General features: G+C 47.0%; 1 non-coding gene across 1 annotated transcript; it reads right to left on the bottom strand.

Annotated features, from left to right (window-relative positions):
• Positions 1-14,420: 14,420 nt before the first annotated feature.
• Positions 14,421-14,494, bottom strand: trnan-guu (transfer RNA asparagine (anticodon GUU)). Its single transcript has one exon. It is a non-coding gene; the product is annotated as a tRNA-Asn (tRNA).
• Positions 14,495-14,779: the final 285 nt, after the last annotated feature.

Below are 14,779 nucleotides of genomic sequence, written 5' to 3'. Positions count from 1 at the left end.
TGGGAATAGTTTAGTTTAGGATTTTGGTCGACATAGACTGGTTGGACTGAAGGATCTGTTGCCGTGCTGTGTGACTCTGACTGGATACAGTGGATGTGGGGGAAGATGTTTCCACCAGTAGGTGAAACGAGGACCAGAGGACACAGGCTCAGGGTGAAGGAATGTTCTTCAGAACTGAGAGGAGGAATTTCTTCAGCCAGAGGATGGTGAATCTGTGGACCTCATTGCTGCAGAGCGCTGTGGAGGTCAAGTCATTGAGGGCATTTAAGACAGGGATAGATAGGTCTTTGATTAGTAAGGGGATCAAGGATTACGAGGGAAGGCAAGAGAATGGGGTTGAGAAACATATCGGCCATGATTGACTGGTGGAGCAGGCTCAATGGGCCAAATGGCCTCATTCTGCTCCTGTGTATTGTAGTGTTAAAACTGGGAAAATCGTGGAGGTGGTTTTCACGAACCATTTCAGAGTCCTGAAGTAAAATCGTAGAGATGTGCAGCACAGAAACAGACGCTTTTGTCCAACCCATCCATGCCGACCAGTTATCCTAACCTAATCTCCTCCCATTTGCCAGGACTTGGCCAATATCCCACGAAAACCTTCCTAATCATATACTCATCCAGATGCCTTTTAAATGCTGTAATTGTACCATCCTTCATCACTTACTCTGACATTCATTCCTTTCTGCACCACCCTCTGCATGAAACATTTGCCCCGGAGATCCCTTTTAAAGTCTTTCCCCTCTCACTCTAAACCTATGCCCTCTAGTTCTGGACACTACAAACCAGGGAGAAGACCTTGTATGTTTATAAAATCATGAGGATTATGGATAGAATAAACATCTGGAAGATCACCCCCCCTCCCACACACACACCCCCCAAGCCTCTAATGCTTCTGGAAAACAGCCCCAGTCTATTCTGACTCTCCAGATAGCTGAAATCCTCCAAACCCGGCAAAACCCTTTTTAATCTTTTCTTAACCCTTTCAAGTTTCACAGCATCCTCCTGTTAGGAAGCAGACCAGAATTGCACACAATATTCCAAAAATGGCCTCACCAGTGTTCTGTACAGCTGCAACATGACCTCTCAATTTCTGTACTCTATGCTCTGACGGATAAAGGAAGGCATACCAAATGCCTTCCTCTCTGTTCTATCTACCTGCGACTCTACTGTTAAGGAGCTATGAACATGCACTCCAAGGTTTCTTTGTTCAGCAATATTCCCTCGGACCTGACCTGAGTGGCTTTTCCAAAAATGCAGCACCTCATATTAATCTAAATTAAACTCCATCTGCCACTCCTTAGCCCATTGGCACATCGGATCAAGATCCCGTTGTGATCTGAGGTAACCTTATTTGCTCTTCACAACACCTCCAATTTTGCTGTCATCTGCAATCTTACTAACTCTTCCTCTGATGCTCACAGCCAAATCATTCATATAAAAGATGAAAAGTAGTGGAACCAGCACCAATCTTTGTGGTACAACACTGGTCACAGGCCTCCAGTCTGAAAATCAACCCTCCACCACCACCCTCTGTCTTCTACCTTCAAGCCAGATTGTATCCAAATGGCTAGGTCTCCCTGTATTTCTCGAGATCTAACCTTGCTAACCAGTCTCTCATGAGGAACCTTGTTGAACGCTTTTCTGAAGTCCATGGAGATCATGTCTACTGCTCTGCCCTCGTCAATCCCTTGTTACTTCTTCAAAAACCTCAATAAAGTTCGAGAGACATGATTTCTCTCGCACAAAGCCATGCTGACTATTCCTAATCAGTCCTTACATGTAAATCCTGTCCGTCAGGATTACCTCCAACAGTTTGCCCACCGGCAATGTCAGGCTCATTGGTTGATAGTTCCCTGGCTTTTCCTTACCACCTTTCTTAAATACTGGTACCACAAGTCTTTCGCCACCTCACGTGTGACTATCGATGATACAAATACCTCAGCAAGGGACCCAACAATCACTTCTCTAGCTTCTCACAGAGTTCTTGGGTACACCTGATCAGATCCTGGGGATTTATCCACTTGCATGCGTTTCAAGACATCCAGCACCACCTCCTTTGTAGTATGGACATTTTTACATTTTTCAAGATATCATAATCTTTTTCCCCAAATTCCAAATCTTCCATGTCCCTCTCCACAGTAAACACTGATGCAAAATACTTGTTTATTATCTCCCCCATTCTTCTGTGGCTCAACACATCGGCTGTCTTGCTAATCTTTGAGGGGCCCTATTCTCTTCCTAGTTATCCTTTTCTCCTATTTATAAAAACCCTTTCGATTCTCCTTAACTCTACTTGTCGAAGCTATCTCATGTTCCCTTTTTGCCCTCTTGAGTTTACTCTTAGGTATACTCCAACTGCCTATATACTGTCAGTATTCACTCGATCTTTCCTGTCTATACTTGTCATATGCTTCCTTCTTTTTCTGAGCTAAAAGTTCAATTTCTCTCGTCATTCAGCATTCACTACACCTACCAGCCTCCCCTTTCACTCTAACAGGAATATACTGTCTTTGGTCTCTCAGTTTCTTATTTTAGAAGGCTTCCCATTTTCTAGCCATCCCTTTACCTGCGAACATCTGCCCCCAGTTAGCTTTTGAAAGATCTTGCCTAATACCATCAAAGTTAGCCATCCTCCCATTTAGATCTGGTCTACAATTTATCATCACTCTTTTATAGCCCATAGAATTATGGTCACTGGCCCCAAAGTGCTCCTCCACTGACAGCTCAGTCTCCAACCTGCCTTAATTCCCAGGAGGTCACGTTTTGTTCCTTCACTAGTCAGAACATCCACTTACTGAATCAGAAAATTTTCTTGTCGACATTTAAATTCTTCTCCATCAAAATCTTAACACTATGGCAGTACCAGTCTATGTTTGGAAAGTTAAAATCCTTGACCATAACCACCCTATTATTATTACAGATAACTGAAATCTCCTTACAAATTTGTTTCTCAATTTCCCTCTGACTATTGGGGGGTCTATAATAAAATTCCAATAAGGTGATCATCCCTTTCTTATTTCTCAGTTCCACACAAATAAGCTTCCTGCATGTATTCCCAGGAATATCCTCACTAAGCACAGTAATATATCCCTTCTCAAAAAAGCCACTCTCCCTTCTGTCCTGCCCCCCTTTCTATCCTTCCAATACCATGTGTGTTTTGGAACATTAAGCTGCCAGTCCTGCCCATCCTTGAGCCATGTTTCTGTAGCTGCCATGATATCTTAGCCCCAAGTTCCTAACCATCATCTACCTTTCCTGTTTAGCATCTTGCAATTGAAATAAATGCAGTTTAATTTACCAGTCCTACCTTGTTCTCTGCTTTGTTCCTTCCTGCTCTGATTGTTTGACTCAGTCCCTTTCCCAACTGGACCAGAAACAGATTGATCTCTTTCCTCACTGTTTATCTGGGTCCCAGCAACCCCAGCCCACCCACCCACCCCCACCTTACTAGATGTTGCCGGGTTTGGAGGATTTTAGCTATCTGTAATGTGACCTTACAGAGGATTATAAAATTACGCACGATAGCGAAGTCCTTTCCTTCAGATGTGAGTTTCAAGATTAGGGAGCAAAATTTTCAAGGAGAGAGGAGATAGATTTTAAAAAGACATCAGAAGCACCCTTTTTTAAGAGAGTAGTTTGTGTGTGGAATGAATGTCCAGAGAAATCCCAGAGTCAGATCAGTTTTCCTTCGTGTGAATCCAAGGAAAGCGGTGGAACCAGACGTAGGACCAGGCCGTGCATCAGAGCATCTGCAGATCAACTGGCAGAGGTCTTCTCGCACATCTTCAACCTCTCCCTGCAGCAGGCCATTGTCCCTGCCTGTTTCAAGGGGGCCAACATCATCCCTGTGCCTCAGAAGACTCATGCAGCACGTTTCAATGACTACCGCCCAGTTGCCCTAACTTTAGTGATCATGAATTGCATTGAAAGGCTGGTCATGACATTAATCAACTCCAGCCTCCCCAGTACTCTTGCCCCACACCAACTTTCCTCATGGCAAATTGGGATCCACGTCAGATGCCATATCATTTGCCCTTCCTTCCTCCCTAGAACATCTTGACACCAAGAGCAGATACGTAAGAATCCTACTTATTGACAACAGTTCAGCCTTTAACACTATTAACCCCTTGAGACTCATTACTAAACTTAGTGATCTCGGACTAAGCCCCACTCTCTGCAACTGGATCCTCAGTTTCCTGGCCCACAGGCCACAATCAGTGAAGACTGGGGACAACATTTGATCCTCACTAACACTTAACACTGGAGTCCTCCAGGGGTGCGTACTCAGCCCCCTACTGTACTCACTGTATACCATGACTGTGTCGCTAAAAACCAGACTAATGCCATTTCCAAGTTCACTGGCACCACCATAGTCAGTCAAATCTCAGATGGCATCAAAACAGACTGCAGACGGGAGATGGAAGACCTGGGAAAATGATGCACCGAAAACAAACTAGATCTCAATGTTAGCAAAACCAAGAAACTCGTTATTGACTTTTGGCGGGATGTTACTCATGCCCCCATTCACATTAACAGCACAGAGGTGGAATAAGAGGAGAGTGTCAAGCTCCTGGGAGTGGTCATCCACAACAAGTGTCTTGGATGTATCACTACCTGGTATGGCAACTGTACCATTCAAGATTGGTGACGGTTACAGAGAGTGGTGAACTCAGCCCAGACAATCACAAAGGCCAACCTCCCATCTGTAGAATCCATCTACCAGGCCTGCTGTCAACGGAAGGCCGCCAGCATTCTTAAAGATCCATCCCACTCTGGCAATGTTTGTCTACAACCTCTGCCATCGGTGAGAAGGTACGGAAGCCTGAACACACGCACCAGTCAGTTTTGTAACAGTTTGCACCCTCCTATTGTTAGAACACTGAATGGACTCTCAAACTCTCAGCATTTGCCTGAACCTTTGTTTTTGTTTTTGCCACTGTTTATGTATTAATTATTATCTATTCTACACAACTATGTGATCTGCCTTTTTGATCACAAGACAATGCTTTTCACTGTGCTTCAGTACATGTGAAAATAAATACATTCCATTCAGTTCAAGTGGTGGATGTAGTCCAGTTAAAAAGGGTTAAAAAGCATTTGGATCAGCAAATGAATAGGAATGGTTCAGAGGGATATGGGCTAAACACTGGCAGGTGCAACTAGTTTAGTTTGAGAACATAGTCAGCATGGACTAATTGGACAGAACAGTCTGTTTCTGCACTGTCTGACTGTCTAACTGTTCGATACTGGTCTTAAACCCGTTTTCTTGCCTCCTCCATAACCATCCACTTCCTTGTTGTCGAAAATTCAAAGGAACTCAGTCTTGAATGTATTCAATGACCCCCCCCCCCCCCGCAACCACAACTGCAGGAAGGTATCTCCACCTCTGAACTCAATTCCTCTTGCTAATGTACCACTTGCCTTGCTCATTGCTTGCTGGTATAGTGGTAGTCTGGCGCACTGACCTCTGCACCGCTGAAGCCAAACGCCAACTCGAGGACACCTCTTCCTACTTCCCCCTCGACCATGACCCCACCCCAATCACCAAACCATCATCTTCCAGACCATACAGAATCTCATCACCTCAGGAGATCTCCCACCCACAGCTTCCAACCTCATAGTCCGGGAACCTCGCATTGCCCGGATCTACCTCCTTCCCATGATCCACAAGCCTGACCACACTGGCTGACCCAGTGTCTCAGCATGCTCCTGCCCCACTGAACTCATTTCTAACTACCTCGACACTGACTTATCCCCCCTCGTCCAGGAACTTCCCACATACGTTCAAGATACCACCCACACCCTCCACCTCCTCCAAGACTTCCGTTTTCCCGACCCCCAACGCCTCATCTTCACCATGGATATCCAATCCCTCTTCACCTCCATGGAGGCCATGACCAGGGTCCCCAAGCCCTCAGTTTCTTCCTCTTCCAACGTCCCCAACAGTAACCTTCCACCGACACTCTCATTCATTTGGCCGAACTGGTCCTTACCCTTAACAATTTCTCCTTCGAATCCTCCCACTTCCTCCAGACCAAAGGGGTTGCCATGGGCACCCATATGGGACCCAGCTTTGCCTATCTCTTTGTTGGCTCCACAGAACAGTCGATCTTCCGTAATTACACCGGCACCACTACCCACCTCTTCCTCTGCGACATTGAGGACTGCATTGGCACCACCTCGTGCTCTCGCGAGGAGGTTGAGCAATTCATCAACTTCACCAACACATTCCAACCAGACCGCCCTGTGGCCCAATATTTCAACGCTCCCTCCCACTCTGCCGAGGACATGGAGGTCCTGGGCCTCCTTCACCGCCGCTCCCTCACCTTAAATTTACCTGGACCATCTCTGACACCTCCCTCCCCTTCCTAGGCCTCACCATCTCCATTAATGACAACCGACTTGACACTGACATTTTTTAAAAACCCACCGACTCTACCCCACTTTCATCTCCTGCAAAGTAAACAAGTTAACCTCAGACTGAGAAAATAAACGGAAAAGGAGAGGGTGAGAAAAGAGTGTGTGGTACTCACAGATATCATATAGAGGAAGGAGGTTGCAGTCTGGGGTGAAGCTCAATCTTCATTCAGAGAGAGAGGCGCAGCAGCTTCAGAAACTCATGGTCCAACTTCTGCAATCAGACATAGGGGGTTCTGATTGACAGGAAGACCTAACAGCCTTCCGGTCCTCCAGGAACTCCAATTGGTCAATCTCCAGGCACATGCGAGGGCGGTTGACCAATGCGAGACAGGCAGTTTAAAACACATGGACATCACTGGCTGGCACTGCAGCTCCAAGGCCCTCAAATTTATTCCTCTCCTGGGGTCCCCACTGGTACCCCTCCAATGACACACTCATTCATTTGGCTGAACTGGTTCTCATACTCAATAATTTCTCCTTTGAATCCTCCCACTTCTGCCAGACCAAAGGTGTAGCCATGGGCACAGGCCTGTCTCTTCATCAGGTACATAGAAAAGTCAGTCTTCCGCAGCTACACCGGGACCATTCCCCACCTTTTCCTCCGTTACATTGATGGCTGTATCAGTGCCACCTTGTGCTCCCACGAGGAGGTTGAACACTTCATCAATTTCAGCAACACATTACACCTTGACCTATAGTTCACCTGGACCATTTCAGACACCTCCCTCCCTTTCCTGAACCTCTCCCTCGAACAGTGACCGATGCAACACGGACATCTTCTACAAACCCACCGACTCCCACAGCGACGTGGACTACAGCTTCTCCCATCCTGCCTCGTGTAAAAACGCTATCCTGATTCCCAATTCTTCCGCCTCCACCACATCTGCTCCCAGGAGGACCAGTTCCACCACAGAACACACCAGTTGCTCTCTTTCTTCAAAGACCACAGTTTCCACTCCAATATGGTCGACGTTGGCCTCCAAGCGCATCTAATCCGCTTCCCAACCCAACCCACTCTCCAATCTTGGCACCTTCCCTCACCACTGCAAGAATTGGAAAACCTGCGCCCACAGCTCCCCTTTTACCTCTGTCCAATGCTCGAAAGGAGCCTTCTACGTCCATCATAGATTCACCTGCACTTCCCCACACATCATTTACTGTATCCATTGCTGCTGATGCGGTCTCCACTACCTTGGGGAGACAGGACAACTACTTGCAGAACACTTCAGAGAACATATTCAGGACAGATGCACAAAGCAACCCCACTGCCCAGTGCCTGAATGCTTTAACTCCTCCTCCCCTTTCGCCAAGGACATGCAGGTCCTGGGACTCCTCAATCGTCAAAACCTAACCACCCAACGCCTGGAGGAAGAACGCCTCATCTTCCACCTTGGGACCCTTCAACCAGACGGGATTGGTGTGAATTTCACCAGTTTCTTCATTTGCCCTCCCCCCACTTTATCCCAGACCCAACCTTCTAACTCAGCACCGCCCTCATGACCTGCCCATCTTCCTTCCCACTTATCCGCTCCAAACGCCTCTCTGACCTATCGCCATTACCCCATCTTCACTACCTGTCACACTCTCAGCCACCTTCCCCCACCCACCCCCATCTCTACCCCCCTCTCATTTATTTCTCTACCCCCTTGACTCACAAGCCTCATTCCTGAAACGCCAATTCTCCTGCTCGTCGGATGCTGCATGACCTGCTGTGCTTTATCAGCACCACACTCTCAAAACTGCGGCTCTGATTGGCTCCTCCAAGAATTCTCTGCCATGATTCTGTACGTCACAACGCAGAAGCAGCCCTATCAGTTTCAGAGTGAAACTCTGTACCTCTGCGTGATATCGGGGAGAAAAACAACGTTTCTCCTTTCCCATTCCTCATCCTGGGAGAGAAAGAAAGGTGGCGGGGGGTGGGGTGGGGGTGGCGAAAAACCACTGTTCACTTGTAGCAACTGGAGGCCGAGGCTGTGAATCCAAGGGTAGGAATTTCACATTCTCTCTCTCCAGGCTTTCAGATCCTCATGGCACTTATCAGTATTGGAACTTAAAAAGGGACACAAATCTGTCTGGTGTTACTGAAGCATTTAATGCACTATTCGTGGTTCTCTAAGATTAGATAATAATTATTTGTTGTAATATTGTGTTTTAGATATGTCAATATACTTCCAATTATACTGTTATTGAAGGGGACAGTAAGTGAGTATTGGACGGAGAGTCACAACGATGTACAGCACGGAAATAGTCCAACACATTCAGTCCAACACATTCATGCCCAGCAGCTATCCTGGACAAATCTAGTCCCATTTGCCAGCATTTGACCCATATCCCTCTAAACCCTTCCTATGAATGTCCCCATGCAGACGTCTTTTAAGTGTAGTTATTTTACTTGCGTTTAGCAAATCCGCTGGCAGCACACACCACCCTCTGTGTGAAAAGGTTACCTCTTTATGCCCCTTTTAAATCTTTTCCCTCTCACCTGAAACTTCTGCCCTTGGACAGTTTTGGACACCCCACTCTGGGAAAATACCTTGTCTAATTACCCTACCAATGCCACTCATGATTTTATAAACCTCTATTAGGTCACCCTTCAGCTTCTGATACTCCAGAAAAGCAGCCCCAGCCCATTCCGCCTCTCTCCATAACTCAAACACTCCAACCCTGACAAGATCCTTGTGAATCTTTTCTGAGTCGTTTTAAGTTTAATACCCTTCCTAAATCAGGGAGAGCCGAACTGAACACAGTATTCCACAAGCGGCCTGACCAATTTGGGTTATCTGATCGGCATGGACATGTTGGAATTGAAAGGTCTGTTTCTGTGTTGTCGAGCTCTATGACTCTATCATAGGGATGTAACCCAAGTCCACATTCCCTTCTCCATCCTGCCACCTGTTGTGTGGCTCAGACCCTGGAAACCTCAGTTGGTAACCAAACCCTGACAATGTCCAGAAACCTCTTGGCATTTCTCACAAAAGTCACCAGGATTGTAAGCTTCCGTCAGAAACATTATTTTCCTATTTGTGCAACCAGAAACAATGGATGAGAATTCCCTCTTTCACATGCGTGGTCTTCTCCTGTTCCCTGTATCCGATGTTGAGGAGGGCAATGCTTGTCACGGGCCGCTCGAGTGTCAGAGAAAAGTTTCAAAACAAAATAGTAGAATTATATGCCAGTGGAGAGAGTTGTTCATGTTCCCCGCATTAATGTAACTGACACCTCTCACCCCAAGAGTTTCAGAGAGAGAGAGAAAGAGGGAGAGAGAGCAGAAGAGCGAATGGACTCTTGCCCTCCCCAAACCCTACTTTCCCCCACCCCCTCTCCACCCAGAACAACGTGCAAGTAGAAATAAAATGGTTTAATTGTCCGCCAGTGGAGATAGTCCAGTTCCTGGGGATGAGACAAATATCAGCCCCCTGGGGACAGAATGACAAGCAGATGTTCTGGAAACGATTTGCTGCTTGCAATTCGTGCAGCCAAAGTGGAATGTACTTCACACTGAGCAAGTTTCAGCTGGCTCAGAGTCTCCAATGTTCATTGCTGTGTTTGCCGCCTGCTCAGAGAAAGAACAATATGAAGGACGTAGGAGTGAATAACGATCCTCGTGAGAGGGCGAATAACTGTTAATGGAGACTGTTAGTGGCTAACAATACGTCGTGTGTCATAGCAGACGAGGTGATAAACAGGAGTCTTTCGTGTGGTAGGGGTCAAGGACATGGGGGAGTTCAGGCCCTATAGTTATAGAACTCGATATTGAAGACCGGAGGGCTGTAAGGTCTCCAAGTGGAAAATGAGATGTTGTTCTTTCATCTGGAGCTAGAACACTGCTGCAAGCCGGAGACAGGTATGTTGGCCAGGGAACAGGGTGATGTGTTAAAGTGGCAGGCAACCGCAAGGTCAGGGCCTTTAGTTTCTGCGGGCAGAAGCGGGATGTTCTGCGAAGCAGTCACCCAGTTAATGCTTCATGCTACGTTGGGGAAACGACACTGTGAGCAGCGAATGCAGTGGAATGAAATAGCAGCAGGGAGACTGGATGAGAAGCAGCTGTTCGGGAAAGTCTTTGCAGCTTGCAATTCTGAGAGAAATCTCAAATGTATTTCATACTAAGCATGTCACAGGTCGCTCAAGAGGTGTGGAGCATAACCTGCGCGCGGGCTTTCTGGCTCGTTGGTCTAGCCGTATGATTCTCACTTAGGATCTATTACTTTGCCGACTTGCGAGTGGTCCTGGGTTCAAATCCCGCACGAGCCTGCTTTTTTTTTTAACTTGACTTGTGCAAAACTGCCTGATTAACTTTCTCAAAAAGCACCTTTGTGAAACGAGCGTGGGCTGCCTGGAGTACGAATGAGGCAGAAAACAGAGAAATGGAATGGTTGGAGATCGTGTTCACTTTCAGTGAGAAATTGCAGGAGGAACTCCTCAGGGCAGGCAACATCTGTGGAAAGAGAATCAGAGGCAACATTTCAGAATTTTGTTTGCTCCGACAGGTACTGTCAAACCAGTTGATTTTCTCTTTGGGTCTCGTCTTCTCAGCATTCGCAGTCCCTGAGGTTAGACATTAAGTTAATTCGCAACCCCTGTGTGGAGAAGATTTCCGTTTGGGGAACATTTTCCTGACCCCAGTAAAAGCGCACAGCTTCGAAGCCAAAGGACAGCAGCGAATGCCCCGCCCCTGGGCGGGCTCGAGCCACCACCCTTTCGGTTAACAGCCGAACGCGCTGACCAATAGCGCCACAGAGACAGGCGCAGACAGGGCGGCACCATCGCTTAGTGATTTTATAATTCAGTCTCCCCGCCTAGAATTACAATTGTCGTCTATCAGATTAACTTTTCCATAATCAAGCCAGGGAGATGCATTCTGGAGATACCGGGGGCTGTCTGCAGACACATCCATGTCACGAGGAACTAGCTTTCTTACTCCGGGGCCGTCGCCCTTCCAGCCTTTCAGTGTTTTGCCTGTTCCCGAGTTCTCTCCTTGGCTCGGAGGCGAGAAGGGGTTTGAATTCCTGATGTGCAGGAACGACAATTCTTTCAATGTCTCAGATCAGTTCGTGTGCCGAGAACATCAGAATCAACCTCCCGGCCTCTTCAACAAGGGGACGGTGTCTGGACTGTTGGACAGGTCATCTTTCATTCTCCTCCAATTCCGCTTCCCAAAGTGTTTCTAAAGGTTCACAAAGCTGGAGACTGGGATTTCTGTTTTGCTTCATGAACATTTGAACATTTTTCCATTTTCTAACTGACAATATTTTGCCAAAATCTCTTCCCAATTGTACGCCTTGTCTCATGTCCAGGGATGAGGAATTTCCATTTTAGGGAGACATTCCCAAGGTTGAGAATGTTCGCTTTGGAGCAAACAAGGATAACTGGAGATTTCCTGGGGCTGTTGGTAATGATGGGAGAAGAAGCGGTGGGAATGGGCAGATTAATGATCAGAAGAACCAATTGCCACAGACCAGAGTCAGTTACCAGAGGACAGGGATTGAAGTTCTTGAATGAAAAGCAGCACTTGTGCCGAATAAACACAGAGAATACTGCAGAAAGCCAACAGGTCGAGCAGCATCTGTGGAAAGGGAAACAGAGCTGACGTTGTGAGTCTGATACGTTGTTTGTTCAGAACCCGAGTTTCCTGCATGGCAATCAATTCCCAGACATGAGAAAACGGGTCTTTATTGAGACGGGTTTTGTGAAGTTTGAGCGATAATGCAACCAACAGGAAGTCATTTAAAATCGCCAGCGAAGAAAGCATAGCCAGCAGGTTACCACCCTGGGCGGGGAGCCCCAAATGATCTCTACGCCAACACCTTAAGTGTTCGGCCACAACTACACGCCCAAAGTTGAGGTCTAAACTTTCTCATGGAATAGTTCTCACAGGAAAGGTGAGTATTGGGCTTGTCCTGTCCGCGCCATAGCCCCAACGTTTCCTGTTCCCCTGGATTTGATCAGGACAGAGGAGGCTGATGGGAGATCGAATTGAACTACACACATTGATGAGAGATAGAGCGGCTGGGAAGGATCCATTCCCATGCGTAGAGAGATTAATAATCAGGGCCGAAAATAAGGAGCCACTTCAAGAAATTTGGGGTTCATTCAGCAAAGCTAATGTAGAACTGTTCACAGAAAATTGTGATGAAAGTCTCTCGAGTTATTTTGATGAGAAGCGTTGATGATGCAAATACAATCGATAGGATGAACGTAGATTGGTTAATGTATTTGGTGACAGTTCTGTTCTAGCCCTGTGAGCGAAACCTGGATCTGAAGGAGTATAAGGGACATTAAAAACATCGATCTGAAACTGGACACGTGACAAGGAACAGAGCCATCATTAACAGTTGGCTTTTGAACTGGAGAGGGTTTCTCGTGAAATTAGCCTGAGGCTTGCGGTATGCAAGGTCAAGATAATTTAGGTAAAACACGGAAACACTATCCTCATTAGCAGACAGTGAAAGGATTACAAGACACAAATTAAACATTTTCGGCAAGTAATACAGGGAACTGGGAAGATAAGTATTAGGAACTGGCAACAACAAAGTTCTGCAGCACAACACTTAAATTCAAAGACCGTTAACATCCAGGTCCTGATTAATCTGATGGCATTGTGGTGCTTTTCTGCAAAACATCCACTTGCAATGTCCTACAAAAGAGTGACAAAACCCATCCCTGTCAGCCCACGATAGAAAATCCGAAGGGATGAACCTTTGCTGATTTTCTGAAGATTCACAGAGCTTAGACTGGGTTTTGGTGATTGTTTCTTTTCCACTCCCTGGAGCCGCAGTGGTTGAGGCGTTGAGTTGGGGAGAATAAAATGTGCCCGTGAGCAGCGTGTGGGGCTATTTCAGCTTCCCCTCATCTGACTGCGCTGTGAGTTGACTCAGATGTTCTCAGGGACATTTACTGACGCGAGACAGTGTAAGGATTCTTATTCCCGCAGATCGGGAATTCAAACCGTATGCCGGCTTCAGGACAATGAGTAAGATTAATTGGGGTGTGTGAACAAGCTTTGAGCTGCATTTCAAATAGGTAGGTGAGTTTGGTGCGCCAGGCCCTGTGCGCATCTAACGCCACCATGCTGCAGAGTTCTGACGCCAACACGGACATGCGCAGCAATGGGAACATTCACAAGGTGAACAACCAAAGATAATCACCGTCACTGATTCCCTTCCACAGGCCCAACTTTGTGAAGCAGTATCGTTCACTGGCAAAGGAAACGCCTTTGTCCAAAGGTGCCTGCTTCATTTCGATCACGATTTCAAGCCCCTCACTCTTCTAGTCTCATTTCCAAACACTTTGCTCATAGCCTCCAAAGAAGCTCTGATGGTATCTGCTTGTTCCACCCGAACAGGCAGTGGGTTGCAGATTCCCACCGGTCCCAATTTGAGTGAAATGTTTTTCCCCCTCCACTGATTTGATTCTTAAAGAAGAAGCCGGGGAGCAAACTCCCTTTCTTTTCGACGACACTTCTCATTTTGTACTCGGCAGGGTTCACACCTGCGTGGGGAAGCCGCAATGGATTTCAAGTCTATCGCATCAACCACTCGGCCCACGATTCAGAACCACACTGACAGCTTCCTTCCCTTGTCTGTCTGCCTGTGGAGCTGAGAAAGAGTGAATCATCGCAGAGTTTGTTTGAATCCAATCACTTCACAGTGATTCGAAATGGTTAAATATCGGCACATGGTGTTTGCAGATATTTCGGTGTTTCTACCGAAAAGATGAAATGAACTTTCAGTGAGAAATTGCAGGAGGAACTCAGCAGGGCAGGCAACATCTGTGGAAAGAGAATCAGAGGCAACATTTCAGAGTTTTGTTTGCTCCGACAGGTACTGTCAAACCTGTTGATTTTCTGTTTGGGTCTCGTCTTCTCAGCATACGCAGTCCCTTAGGTTCGACACGAAGTCAATTCGCAACCCCTGTGTGGGAAAGATTTCCGTTTGGGGAGCATTCTCCTGACTCCATTAAAAGCGCACAGCTTCGAAGCCAAAGGAGAGCAGCGAACACACCGCCCCTGGGTGGGCTCGAACCACCAACCTTTCGGGCAACAGCCGAACGCACTGACCAATTGCGCCACAGAGACAGGCGCAAACAATGCGGCACCATCACTTAGTGATTTTATAATTCAGCCTCCCCGCCTAGAATTACAATTGTCGTCTAACAGTTTAACTTTTCCAGAATCAAGCCTGCGAGATGCATTCGGAGATACCGGGGACAGTCTGCAGACACATCCATGTCACGAGGAACTAGCTTTCTTACTCCGGGGCCGTCGCCCTTCCCGCCTTTCAGTGTTTTGCCTGTTCCCGAGTTCTCTCATTGGCTCGGAGGCGAGAAGGGGTTTGAATTCCTGATGTGCAGGAACGACAAT

This window comes from Chiloscyllium punctatum, chromosome 36 (genome assembly GCF_047496795.1).
Source record: "Chiloscyllium punctatum isolate Juve2018m chromosome 36, sChiPun1.3, whole genome shotgun sequence".
Lineage (NCBI taxonomy): Eukaryota > Metazoa > Chordata > Chondrichthyes > Orectolobiformes > Hemiscylliidae > Chiloscyllium > Chiloscyllium punctatum.
Note: the sequence above shows the minus strand (reverse complement) of the source record. Positions and strands in the feature narration are given on the sequence as shown.